This window comes from Phyllobates terribilis, unplaced genomic scaffold (assembly GCF_046119375.1).
Source record: "Phyllobates terribilis strain yellow unplaced genomic scaffold, ASM4611937v1 Scaffold_86__1_contigs__length_6382490, whole genome shotgun sequence".
In the NCBI taxonomy this organism is placed as follows: domain Eukaryota; kingdom Metazoa; phylum Chordata; class Amphibia; order Anura; family Dendrobatidae; genus Phyllobates; species Phyllobates terribilis.
This window is the reverse complement of record NW_027362846.1, coordinates 2,013,417-2,027,385: the sequence shown is the minus strand read 5'-3', so window position 1 is coordinate 2,027,385 and position 13,969 is coordinate 2,013,417.

Genomic DNA, 13,969 nt, shown 5'->3' with positions numbered 1-13,969 from the left:
CTATAACTCAACTCTGCCCCAATCCCCAGTCTCGAGGCCTGAGACCGGGAATCACAGAATCCTAGAACAGCTGCAGCTTGTACTGACTAACCACTCCAGGGAACTGCGACCAAAGACCCGGTACTAAAGATGGCCTCTGTTTATATATGATTCTATTAAGGTGTGTTATAAAGTGCTTCCTCCACCCTCACTCACTACTTGGTTCCCCCTTACTTTGGTTCCCCCCAACTCCTCCATTCAGACCCAGGGCTGCACTATGGTGCTTTAGATCCCCGTCCTGAACTGGAGTGGTGTAGTGATGAGTCCGTGGCAGGGGTCCTGTGTAGTACTCCATTCTTACCTTGGAGAGGAGATACCACACCTCGGTCTGAGGTGCAGTACCCCTGTGGCGACTGAACCCTCAGGGGCGCCACATTATTCTGTATGGAGCACTGTGTGGGGCCAATTATACTGTATGGAGCACTGTGTGGGGCCCATTATACTGTATGGAGGATTATGTGGGGCCATTATACTGAAGGGGCACTATGTGGGTCCAGTATACTGTATGGAGTACTATGTGGGGCCCATTATACTGTATGGAGCACTATGTGGGGCCCACTATACTGTGTGGAACACTATGTGGGGCCCATTATACTGTATGGAGAACTATGTGGGACCCATTATTCTGATATGGAGGGCTATGTGGGGCCCATTATTCAGTATGGAGGACTATGTGGGGCCATTATTCTGTATGGAGGACTATGTGGGGCCATTATACTGTATGGAGGACTATGTGGGGCCATTATTCTGCATGGAGGACTATGTGGGCCATTATTCTGCATGGAGGACTATGTTGGACCCATTATATTGTATGGAGGAATATGTGGGGCCATTATTCTGCATGGAGGACTATGTGGGGCCATTATTATGCATGGAGGACTATGTGGGGCCATTTTTCTGCATGGAGGACTATGTGGGACCCATTATACTGTATGGAGTACTATGTGGGGCCATTATTCTGCATGGAGGTCTATGTGGGACACATTATACTGTATGGAGGACTATGTGGGGCCATTATACTGTATGGAGGACTATGTAGGGCCATTATACTGTATGGATGACTATGTGGGCTATTATTCTGCATGGAGGACTATGCGGGGCCATTATACTGTATGAAGGACTATGCGGGGCCATTATACTGTATGGAGGACTATGTTGGACCCATTATATTGTATGGAGGACTATGTGGGGCCATTATTCTGCATGGAGGACTATGTGGGGCCATTATTCTGCATGGAGGACTATGACGGGCCATTATTCTGCATGGAGGACTATGTGGGACCCATTATACTGTATGGAGTACTATGTGGGGCCATTATTCTGCATGGAGGTCTATGTGGGACACATTATACTGTATGGGGGACTATGTGAGGCCATTATACTGTATGGAGGACTATGTAGGGCCATTATACTGTATGGATGACTATGTGGGCCATTATTCTGCATGGAGGACTATGCAAGGCCATTATATTGTATGACGGACTATGCGGGGCCATTATACTGTATGGAGGACTATTCAATGTTATATTTGATAAGGGAAAACTTCCTCAATTGTAGACATTTTTTAAATAAATATCACGGTTGTCTTGCAACTTTGTCCAAGCTTTTCATTTTGGCCCTCCGGGTATTTGAGTTTGACAAAATATAAAGGGATAAAACCTACAAAAGACAAAAATATATCTCATACCCTACCATCATTATATATAAATGTAAAGCAAAGTTGCATAATAAATATAGGGTACTTAGTGAACTATTTTTGATCAAAAAAAGTATACAAGCCGTCCCACCAGCGGCAAGGTGACCCTAAATTGGGACGGTACCTATACTGCCTATATTAAAAACCTTACTGTATATCAAAGTTGAAGCAATGCATATAAAAGGGTAGACAAATAGGACCGGGTCCCAACTCCAGACCACCCAGGCCCGTGGTAAGCTACATATATACCAGTCAGCTCAACAAAGGGGATGCCACACCCTTAAATTGCACAGAATGCAAACAAGACAAAAAACCAGGCAATGTGAACTGAGGTCTAAGATGGTAGACATGCAAGAAATAGGAGCATGTTCACACTAGCAATAAAGAAACAAAACCTACAAAAGACAAAAATATATCTCATACCCTACCATCATTATATATAAATGTAAAGCAAAGTTGCATAATAAATATAGGGTACTTAGTGAACTATTTTTGATCAAAAAAAGTATACAAGCCGTCCCACCAGCGGCAAGGTGACCCTAAATTGGGACGGTACCTATACTGCCTATATTAAAAACCTTACTGTATATCAAAGTTGAAGCAATGCATATAAAAGGGTAGACAAATAGGACCGGGTCCCAACTCCAGACCACCCAGGCCCGTGGTAAGCTACATATATACCAGTCAGCTCAACAAAGGGGATGCCACACCCTTAAATTGCACAGAATGCAAACAAGACAAAAAACCAGGCAATGTGAACTGAGGTCTACGATGGTAGACATGCAAGAAATAGGAGCATGTTCACACTAGCAATAAAGAAACAAAACCTACAAAAGACAAAAATATATCTCATACCCTACCATCATTATATATAAATGTAAAGCAAAGTTGCATAATAAATATAGGGTACTTAGTGAACTATTTTTGATCAAAAAAAGTATACAAGCCGTCCCACCAGCGGCAAGGTGACCCTAAATTGGGACGGTACCTATACTGCCTATATTAAAAACCTTACTGTATATCAAAGTTGAAGCAATGCATATAAAAGGGTAGACAAATAGGACCGGGTCCCAACTCCAGACCACCCAGGCCCGTGGTAAGCTACATATATACCAGTCAGCTCAACAAAGGGGATGCCACACCCTTAAATTGCACAGAATGCAAACAAGACAAAAAACCAGGCAATGTGAACTGAGGTCTAAGATGGTAGACATGCAAGAAATAGGAGCATGTTCACACTAGCAATAAAGAAACAAAACCTACAAAAGACAAAAATATATCTCATACCCTACCATCATTATATATAAATGTAAAGCAAAGTTGCATAATAAATATAGGGTACTTAGTGAACTATTTTTGATCAAAAAAAGTATACAAGCCGTCCCACCAGCGGCAAGGTGACCCTAAATTGGGACGGTACCTATACTGCCTATATTAAAAACCTTACTGTATATCAAAGTTGAAGCAATGCATATAAAAGGGTAGACAAATAGGACCGGGTCCCAACTCCAGACCACCCAGGCCCGTGGTAAGCTACATATATACCAGTCAGCTCAACAAAGGGGATGCCACACCCTTAAATTGCACAGAATGCAAACAAGACAAAAAAACAGGCAATGTGAACTGAGGTCTAAGATGGTAGACATGCAAGAAATAGGAGCATGTTCACACTAGCAATAAAGAAACAAAACCTACAAAAGACAAAAATATATCTCATACCCTACCATCATTATATATAAATGTAAAGCAAAGTTGCATAATAAATATAGGGTACTTAGTGAACTATTTTTGATCAAAAAAAGTATACAAGCCGTCCCACCAGCGGCAAGGTGACCCTAAATTGGGACGGTACCTATACTGCCTATATTAAAAACCTTACTGTATATCAAAGTTGAAGCAATGCATATAAAAGGGTAGACAAATAGGACCGGGTCCCAACTCCAGACCACCCAGGCCCGTGGTAAGCTACATATATACCAGTCAGCTCAACAAAGGGGATGCCACACCCTTAAATTGCACAGAATGCAAACAAGACAAAAAACCAGGCTATGTGGGGCCATTATACTGTATGGAGGACTATGTAGGGCCATTATACTGTATGGATGACTATGTGGACTATTATTCTGCATGGAGGACTATGCGGGGCCATTATACTGTATGAAGGACTATGCGGGGCCATTATACTGTATGGAGGACTATGTTGGACCCATTATATTGTATGGAGGACTATGTGGGGCCATTATTCTGCATGGAGGACTATGTGGGGCCATTATTCTGCATGGAGGACTATGACGGGCCATTATTCTGCATGGAGGACTATGTGGGACCCATTATACTGTATGGAGTACTATGTGGGGCCATTATTCTGCATGGAGGTCTATGTGGGACACATTATACTGTATGGGGGACTATGTGAGGCCATTATACTGTATGGAGGACTATGTAGGGCCATTATACTGTATGGATGACTATGTGGGCCATTATTCTGCATGGAGGACTATGCAGGGCCATTATATTGTATGACGGACTATGCGGGGCCATTATACTGTATGGAGGACTATTCAATGTTATATTTGATAAGGGAAAACTTCCTCAATTGTAGACATTTTTTAAATAAATATCACGGTTGTCTTGCAACTTTGTCCAAGCTTTTCATTTTGGCCCTCCAGGTATTTGAGTTTGACAAAATATAAAGGGATGTCTGGGCATACAGTATTGCCATATCGCACTGCGTCATAATTCAGCTGTCACAGAGAGAGACTGCAGACTTTTCTTTTGCAAGCAGAAAACCCTATAAGATATAAAGGGATGTCCGGGCATACAGTATTGATGACCTATCTACATCTACAGGATAGGTCATCAATAGCAGATCAGTGGGGGTCCGACACCTGGCGCCCCCAAGAGCAGCTGTTTGCTCAGGCGGCATTACTGAGCGACTGCTGCTGGTTCTGCAGCTCAGCTCCTGTTCATTTGAATAGTAGTGACTACAGTACCAGCAGCGACTGGCAGAGGCCACTACACTCTGGATAGAGCTGCGCTTGCTCCGGAGCTTGTAACAGCTGACCGATGGGGGCACCAGCTGTCAGACCCCACCTATCTGCTTTTCATGACCTATCCTGTATATGTAAAGGGGTCATCAATCCCATATGCCCGGAAATATCCTTTACTCTCTTATAGTTGTTTTCTGGTCACAAGAGAAAAGTCTGCAGTTACTCTGACTGCAGACAGCTGAATTATCACACTGTCACGATTTGCGCACACTGTCTCGATTTTCCTGTATTTTAATGCGGGAGGGCGGTCACTTGACCTCATGTATGCAATTTACATACTTGCAGTCACATGCCGACTAGTCTCATCCAGATTCTTTCAATTCTCTTATATTGAGTGGAGCAAGATGAGTCTCGTCCGCACATGACTGCAAGTATGTAAATTACATACATTTAAAGGAAAATTCCTTTAAAGAGAATTTCCAACCTTCTTGAAAATTTTACAGGGGACAGGGTTTGTTTTAAGAAAAAGAAAAACAACCTTAAAGGGGTTGTCCAGCTTTAGGCTACAAGCCTGCAATTTCTCTGTGCGCGCTGTGAGGATTCTCAGGTGTCGGTGCCCGATGTGAATTGAGTGCAGCCGAACACAGTCTAGTCAGAATGTGGCCAGAAGTAGAAGTATGCGTATCACATGCTTGTGGTCACACACCCGACACCTGAAAATCCTCACAGCGAGCAGGGCGTGCAATGTGAGGATTCACAAGTCTGCAGTCACATAAAGTGACTGCAGTCTTGTAGCTTAAGGCAGCTTGCACCTGTTCACACTTGCTTTATTCTGTTCGGAGGTGCTGGTCAAGTTTTTTTTATAGTTTACTTTTGTAGGTTGTGACAGCCTCCTTTTCTGACTGTGCACTCCTCTGATCAGCCTAAGGCCCCCTTCACATGTACGTGTCTGCGTTACGTGTGGCATCCGTTTTTTCCATGGATACCACACGTGCCCATTATAACCTACAAGCTATTCAACCCGTTCTACGCCCGGGTGGCAAGCATTTTTATTGGTATATGGACTCCCATGCTGGTATGTGCTGCCCCCCTCCTGGTATTTGTGCTGCCCCCATCCTGTCCCCACCATCCCATCCTGGTATGCAAGGCACCCCTCACCCCCAATCCTGGTATGCATCGCACCCCTCACCCCCAATCTTGGTATGCATGGCACCCCTCACCCCCAATCCTGGTATGTGTGGTACCCCATCCCTCATCCCTATCCTGGTATGTATGGTATCCCAGAACCTGGTATGCATGGGCCGCTCACCCTCATCCTGGTATGCATGGCACCCCTCATCCCCATCCTGGTATGCATGGCACTCCTCATCCCTATCCTGGTATGCATGGGCCCGTCATCCCCAATCCTGGTATACATAGTACCCCTCATCCCCAATCCTGGCATACATGGTACCCCTCATCCCTATCATGGTATGTATGGTACGCCTCATCCTGGTATGCATGGTACCCCTCATCCCTATTCTGGTATGCATGGCACCCCTCACATCCCTATTCTGTTATACATGGCACCCCTCACACCCCAATCCTGGTATGCATGGTCCCCTCACCCCCCAATCCTGGTATGCATGGTCGCCTCACCCCCCAATCCTGGTATGCATGGTCCCCTCACCCCCCAATCCTAGTATGCATGGTCCCCTCACCCCTTAACCCTGGTATGCATGGTCCCCTCACCCCCCAATCCTGGTATGCATGGTCCCCTCACCCCCCAATCCTGTCATGTGTGGTACCCCTCACCCCCCAATCTGGTTATGTGTGGTACCCCTCACCCCCCAATCCTGGTATGCGTGGTATCCCTCATCCTGGTATGCTTGATCCCCTCACCCCACAATCCTGGTATGCATGGTCCCCTCACACCACAATTCTGGTATGTGTGGCCCCCTCATCCCTTTCACACTGTACACACATACAAAAAAATAAACAGTTTTACTCACCTTTCTTCTCTGTGTTCAAGCGCTGCTGCGTCGTATTCTGCCGGAGGCCGGGGGAGGAGTGTGGCGACGGAGCACCGCGCTGTCCGGCGCCATTTTGCTGAAGACACACTGCAAATGTGTCTTCAGTAAAATGGCGCAAGATAGCGCTATGTGCATGCGCCGATCCGGCGCCCCACTCCTGCCCCAGTCTCCGGCGAAGAGAGGCGCTGCGGCAAAGCTCCTCCCGGTCAGGTAAGTATGTAAGTATGGCGTCGGAGATCGCGGTATGCGTTCAGTGCCTACGCATACCGCGATCTCCGGCGCCATACACTCCTCTTACCTGTAACGGCTGGATGGGTGATTCTGTCTGGAGCCAGACTGTGCGTCGCGCATGCGCAGTCTATCGAGGCTTCAGACAGAGACAGGCTTGCAGTGTTATATTATAGCTGGTGTTTTTCCGGTAACGGTTTTATATGAATTTATGAAGGTGCCTAAGGCTTTTAATTAATGCTGGATCCTACCTGCCCTTTACATTTTTACGCTTATAGCCCGGGAGAGGCATGACTGATAAATATTAGGATTAGGATCCCATCAAAGAAAGGTCACCTTGTCACGGCTAGTGGGCTCTCCTGAATTTGCCAATTTATGTGCTAAATACTGTAATTTTTATAAGTAAATTCTATATAGCAGTAATGCGGTTCAAATGTCATATATTCAATGTTTGCAGCACTTACAGGGGCGGCTGTATTCTCCTGTATCTATCTATACTGAGGAGAGGGTGGACATGCCTTGGTGTTTGGGACCTGATCTTTTAAGACCCTAACAACGCCCCCGCTGCTATCCGTCCTTGGTGACACTGTTTACCTCTTGGTATCACTTTGCAGCAGCCAACAGAATGTCTCCGCACTGTGACCCTAAACTACATTCTCACTTATCTTTTTGCAAAGGACCAGAAAAAGAGGGGAGGAGACATCCCACCATGTGAGCACATCCCGCCCACTTTTACTGCAGTCTTAATGCAATCTAACACTACACTAGATTCATGGGAAATGTCTGCAGCTGCTCCCCCTAGTGTTTAAAAGTTGAAAATATCAAAACTTTTACAATTTTTATATTTTTTTACCATTAAAAGATTTTTTTTTTAATTAAAACTTTAGTGCTTTACATTTTTTCAATTGTTGCTGCGAGACCTCTGAAGATGATGAGTATTATACTATCCATTTCTGAGCTTTACGTTGCTTTACTCCCTACTTCACAGTACACTGACGTTGAGTATGGTCTCATCCATATGGGGTCACAAAGGTTCAGCTAATGTTATCGCCTTCTGCAGGGCTTTTCATACTGGATACATCACCGTCCATCATATGAAAGTCCAACCATAAACAATATTCCATGGACCCTCAAGGTAAATCCCAAACTTCTCCCTGATCTTCTCTATGGGATATTCATGAAGCTGCTTTATATTTTATCCATGACTGTATAATAACAAGGGCTCTCTGGTTGATTAGATTATGTATAAGAGAATTTCTAAATGTTTTTTTTTTATTACAGGATGACCCACTACGTGTGGTTCCCTGGAAAAATTCCTCTGAAGATTCCATCAAGCTTCCTCTTTGGATCTTCCGTGCCACAGTTTTTGTTGCGCTGATGACACTTGTGACAATACTAGAGAACTTGGCTTTAAAGCGCACCTGTCAGCAGGATTGTGCTTAGTAAACCACATACACTGACCGGTGGGCGCCATTACACTGAGTAAAATGATAGCTTTGTTGATGAAATCCGTCCAGAGGTTCTTTTATAATCTTTAGTTTCAGTTTTGCCATAATGAGATACTCGTGCTCTGGGGCGGGACTTTAGGGAGGTGCTGTAGCTGGTGCTCTCATTATGTATGCCTATCTCTGACAGGTCACTGTGCTTTCAGTCACCGGCCTAATATTTTAAATATTGCCTTTGTAATTTCTCTGCCAATTTGAAATTTACATCCCCAAAATGGCCGCAAAGGCCCGCGCATGCGCAGTAGCATCTTTCGGTTGCCGAAAGATGCTACTGCACACGCGCGGTCGCCATTTTGCTAAAGGAAAAAGAAACTTCCATGCAGCAATATGGCACCCAGCAACCGAAAGATGCTACTGCGCATGCGCGGGCCCCGGCGGCCATTTTGGGGGATGTAAATTTCAAATTGACAGAGAAATTACAAAGGCAATATTTAAAATATAAGCAGAAGCACAGTGACCTGTCAGAGGCCAGAGATAGGAATACATAATGAGAGCACCACTTACAGCCCCTCCCTAAAGTCCCACCCCAGAGCAAGAGCATATCATTATGGCAGAACTGAAAATAAAGATTACAAAAGAACCTCTGGACGGATTTCATCAACAAAGGTATCATTTTACTCAGTGTAATGGCGCCCACCGGTCAGTGTATGTAGTTTACTAAGCACAGTCCTGCTCACATGTGCGCTTTAAGGCTTGTCCTGAGCAAGAAGGCAAAGTCTAAACCTGGTGAAACAACTATAAAACCCACTCCTAAGAACAAAAACATTCTGGAAGAACAAAGTACTTGTAAGGAACCAATTTGTATCCCTCAGATTCAGGAGCAAGTTTCCAGGAGAATAACTGTTCTGCCAAATGGCAAATGTTCTGGTCCATCCATGGCTCCTGCACCATAGGATGCGAATAAAGTTCCTAGACGCAACTATAAAGAGGGTTTCAGTGATATTGTCTGGGTCCATACTGTACCATATTACAGCAGAAGAAGAGCTCGAAGTTCTACAGAGCAAAAAGAGGTTTCTGATCTTTGAATGAAACCAATAACCAATAACCTAGAATTTCAGAGCCGAGAACGCCAGAGTTGAGCACACCAGTACCAAGAATACCAGAGCCTAGAGATTCAGAACCTTGAATGCTGGAGCCTAGAAAGCCCACAATACTGCAACACAGAATCGAGAGGAGAAGATTTTTCTGTAGATGTCTAAGAGGCAAAAAAGATTGAGAAAATGCACTTCCTTTGGAAGTGCATTGAGGTGAAGGGTACATTGCTGGAAAAGGAAGAGAAAAAAAAAAAAAAAAACTCTTTAAATCTCTTAGTTTGCGAGTGTGAACGAGCTGCGTGTGTCCGGAGCGTAAGTGCGAACGAAAGTAAGTGTGTGACTTGTTTTTCAGTGAAGAGGTATTTGGGAATCCTGCAGAAAATACCTGTGTGAATTGCGGTGAGTGCTGCATTGTGACCTGCTGAGTGCTTTTCTACCTGTTTAGATTTATTGGGCTTTTTAAAACCTATTTTCTCACTACAGTTTTAGTTTCTTAGTTTACTACCTGTGTATTTAAGGGTTAACTACATTGCACTAAAATCCTGAGGTGTAGATTTACTCACAAGGGGTTAATTAAGGGGAAGGGGTCATAATTAAGGGTTTATAAGGGGCAGCTGGTTGGACATCAAGTCCTTTGGAAGTGCATTGAGGTGAAGGGTACATTGCTGGAAAAGGAAGAGAAAAAAAAAAAAAAACCTCTTTAAATCTTAGTTTGCGAGTGTGAACGAGCTGCGTATGTCCGGAGCGTAAGTGCGAACGAAAGTAAGTGTGTGACTTGTTTTTCAGTGACTTTGGATTCAGGGAGTTTGGAAGGGAGGACTTAGGACTGAATTGCTGACTGTATTTCATTCTTTCTTTACTTTACTTTTTACTTAATTAATCCACCTGACCTACTTATCTGATTCCCCCGTCCATACTTGATAATTAACTGATCCCCCGCCGATATCTAATTGATACACTTGCACATCACTAATTGATCCCCGTCCATACACCTATATATAAATAATTGTGTTTTGTACTTGTATATATATACTGACTGTATCCCCATATTTAGAATGACGTCCTTGTTGGCCGGAGCCGTGCAGTGTACATCTTGCGCAATGTATGCATTCCGTGAGCAACCGCTCGAGGATCCATACTGCTGCGAGAGATGTGAGCATATCGTGCACTTGGAAGCCCAAATTCTGGATCTAAGTGCTCAGATAGCGGTACTGAGGAGCATCGACAACATGGAACGGAGTTTGCTGCTCACCGAGCAGACACTCAATAGGTCAATACTGGGGGTGGAGCATAGAGGGGAAATGCAGGCTGAACAGGCATGGAGCTGGATAACAGTTAGGAGGGATAGAGGGAAGAAGTATAGGAAGGCAGGTTCAGAACCAGCATTATTGGAGCACGACAGATCCTCTGACCGCCGGGGGAGTGTATGCTCCAGTAATGAGGGGGAGGGGGGAAGTGTAGGGCAGGCAAGACAGGTTCTGGTAGTGGGTGACTCTATTATTAGGGGGACAGACAGGGCAATCTGTCACAAAGACCGGGATCGCCGAACGGTGTGCTGCCTCCCTGGCGCTCGAGTCCGGCACATCGCGGATCGGGTTGACAGGTTACTGGGTGGGGCTGGCGAAGACCCAGCGGTCATGGTCCACATCGGCACCAATGACAAAATGAGTGGTAGATAGAGGGTCCTTAAAAATGATTTCAGGGACCTAGGTAGGAAGCTTAGGGCAAGGACCTCCAAGGTAGTTTTCTCAGAAATACTACCAATCCCGCGAGCCACACAGGAGCGCCAACGGGAGGTTAGGGAGGTGAATAAGTGGCTAAAGAGTTGGTGCAAGGCAGAAGGGTTTGGGTTCATGGAGAACTGGGCCGACTTCGCTGTCGGCTACAGGCTCTACCGTAGGGACGGGCTGCACCTCAATGGGGAGGGTGCAGCGGTGCTGGGGAAGAAGATGGCTAATAGGTTGGAGGAGTTTTTAAACTAGAGACGGAGGGGGGAAACCAAGGAAATAGGTGGGATGTGAGGCAAGCAAGGGGGAAGGGGAGAAGTGAATATAATGAGGGTGGAGAGGGGGGTGGGGATAGTACAGTTAGATCGTTAGAGAAGAATAGGATGCTAAATAACCCCAAAGTTTTATCTTGCATGCTGACCAACGCAAGAAGCCTGACCAATAAGGCGGATGAGCTGCAGGCGCTTATATCGGAGGAGAGGTATGACATCGTAGGTATAACAGAGACTTGGCTAGATGATAGCTACAACTGGGCGGTAAATTTATTAGATTATAGTTTATTTAGAAGCGACTGGAAACAGGGGAAAGGCGGAGGAGTCTGCTTATATGTAAAGTCATGTCTAAAACCCAGACTAAGGGAAGATATAGGAGAGGGAGAAGAGGGGGTCGAGTCCATGTGGGTAGAGATAGAGGGAACTAAAAATAATAATAAAATATTACTGGGGGTCTGCTATAAGCCACCAAATATAACAGAGGAGAATGAGAATCTGCTATTAGGACAAATAGACAAAGTAGCAAAACATAATGAAGTGATTGTAATGGGGGATTTCAACTACCCGGATATTGACTGGGAAACAGAAACCTGTAGATCTCAGAAAGGAAAAAGGTTCTTGACAAATATTAAGGATAATTATCTCTCCCAACTAGTGCAGGAACCAACGAGAGGGAAGGCCGTGTTGGACTTAATATTGACTAATAGGCCTGATAGAATAACTGAGGTACAGATAGGGGGGCACCTAGGTAATAGCGACCATAATATTATCGACTTCAAAATGCCCTTCAGTAGGGTTATCAATAAGGGAACAACAAAAACATTAAACTTTAGGAGGGCGAAGTTTGATCAGCTGAAAGAAAGCCTTCAACTTATTGACTGGGACAAAGTTCTTAATCAAAGGAATACGAATAGTAAATGGGGAAACCTTCAAAAGAATTCTGAATACTCAGTGCGAGAGATATATACCGTATGGGAATAAAAGGGCCAGAAATAAGAGGAAACCAATATGGTTGAACAAGAACGTAAAAGGGGCGTTAAATAGCAAAAAAGAGGCATTCAAGAGATTAAAACAGGAAAACAGCAAGGAGGCACTAATGTGTTACAAGGAAAAAACGAGAACCTGCAAAAAACAAATAAAAATAGCAAAGGAGGAAACAGAGAGACGTATTGCTAGGGAAAGTAGATCAAATCCCAAACTGTTCTTTACGTATATAAATAGTAAAAGGATTAAATCGGATAATATTGGACCGATAAAAAGTGAGGAAGGCAAAATCATAGAGAAAGATGAGGATAAAGCTAATCTATTAAATAAATTTTTTTCGTCAACTTTCACAAAGGAAAAAGAACTAACAGGCGAAATGAGAAGTGACAAGCTTAATCCTCCACTAAGTATGACAAATCTAACCCAAGCTGGGGTACAGAAACGCCTCAGTAACATTAAAATAAACAAATCACCAGGACCTGATGGCATACACCCACGGGTACTAAGGGAACTAAGTAATGTGATAGACAGACCGTTATATCTTATATTTAAGGACTCTGTTGAGACTGGGTCTGTACCACTTGATTGGCGACAGGCGAATGTAGTGCCAATATTCAAAAAGGGAGCAAAAAGTAACACCGGAAACTATCGGCCGTTGAGTCTGACATCCGTTGTGGGCAAAATTTTTGAAGGCTTTATTAATGAGGCAATTATGGAGCATCTTGATGCTAATAATCTATTAACCCCGAACCAACATGGATTCATGAGGAATCGCTCCTGCCAAACTAACCTGATTGACTTCTACGAGGAGGTTAGCTCTCGAGTAGATCAGGGGGAACCAGTGGATGTCGTGTATCTCGACTTCTCAAAAGCATTCGATAGCGTGCCACATAATAGGTTGGTATACAAAATGAGAATGATGGGGCTGGGGCAAAATGTTTGCAAGTGGGTAGCTAACTGGCTAAAGGATAGAAGGCAGAGGGTGGTTATAAATGGAATATACTCAGATTGTGTAAGCGTCACTATTGGGGTACCACAGGGGTCTGTACTAGGCCCAATGTTATTTAATATCTTTATTAACGACATAGTCAACGGGATAAATAGTAAAATAGCAATATTTGCAGATGACACAAAGTTATGTAAAACAATTAATACAAAAGAGGATAGTGAAGACCTACAGAGGGATTTGGATAAGCTGGGTAGGTGGAGCATTAAATGGCAAATGAGGTTTAACGAGGAGAAATGTAAGGTCATACATATGGGAAGGAAAAATGGAAGTCACCAGTACTCACTGAATGGGAAATCATTGGGGAATTCAGAGATGGAGAAGGACTTGGGCATCTTGATTGATAGCAAACTAAATTGGAGTGCCCAAAGTCAGGCCGCTGCTGTAAGGGCAAACAGGGTAATGGGATGTATCAGAAGAGGTATAGCTGCAAAGGATGAGAACACTGTTCTTCCACTGTACAAAGCTCTGGTCAG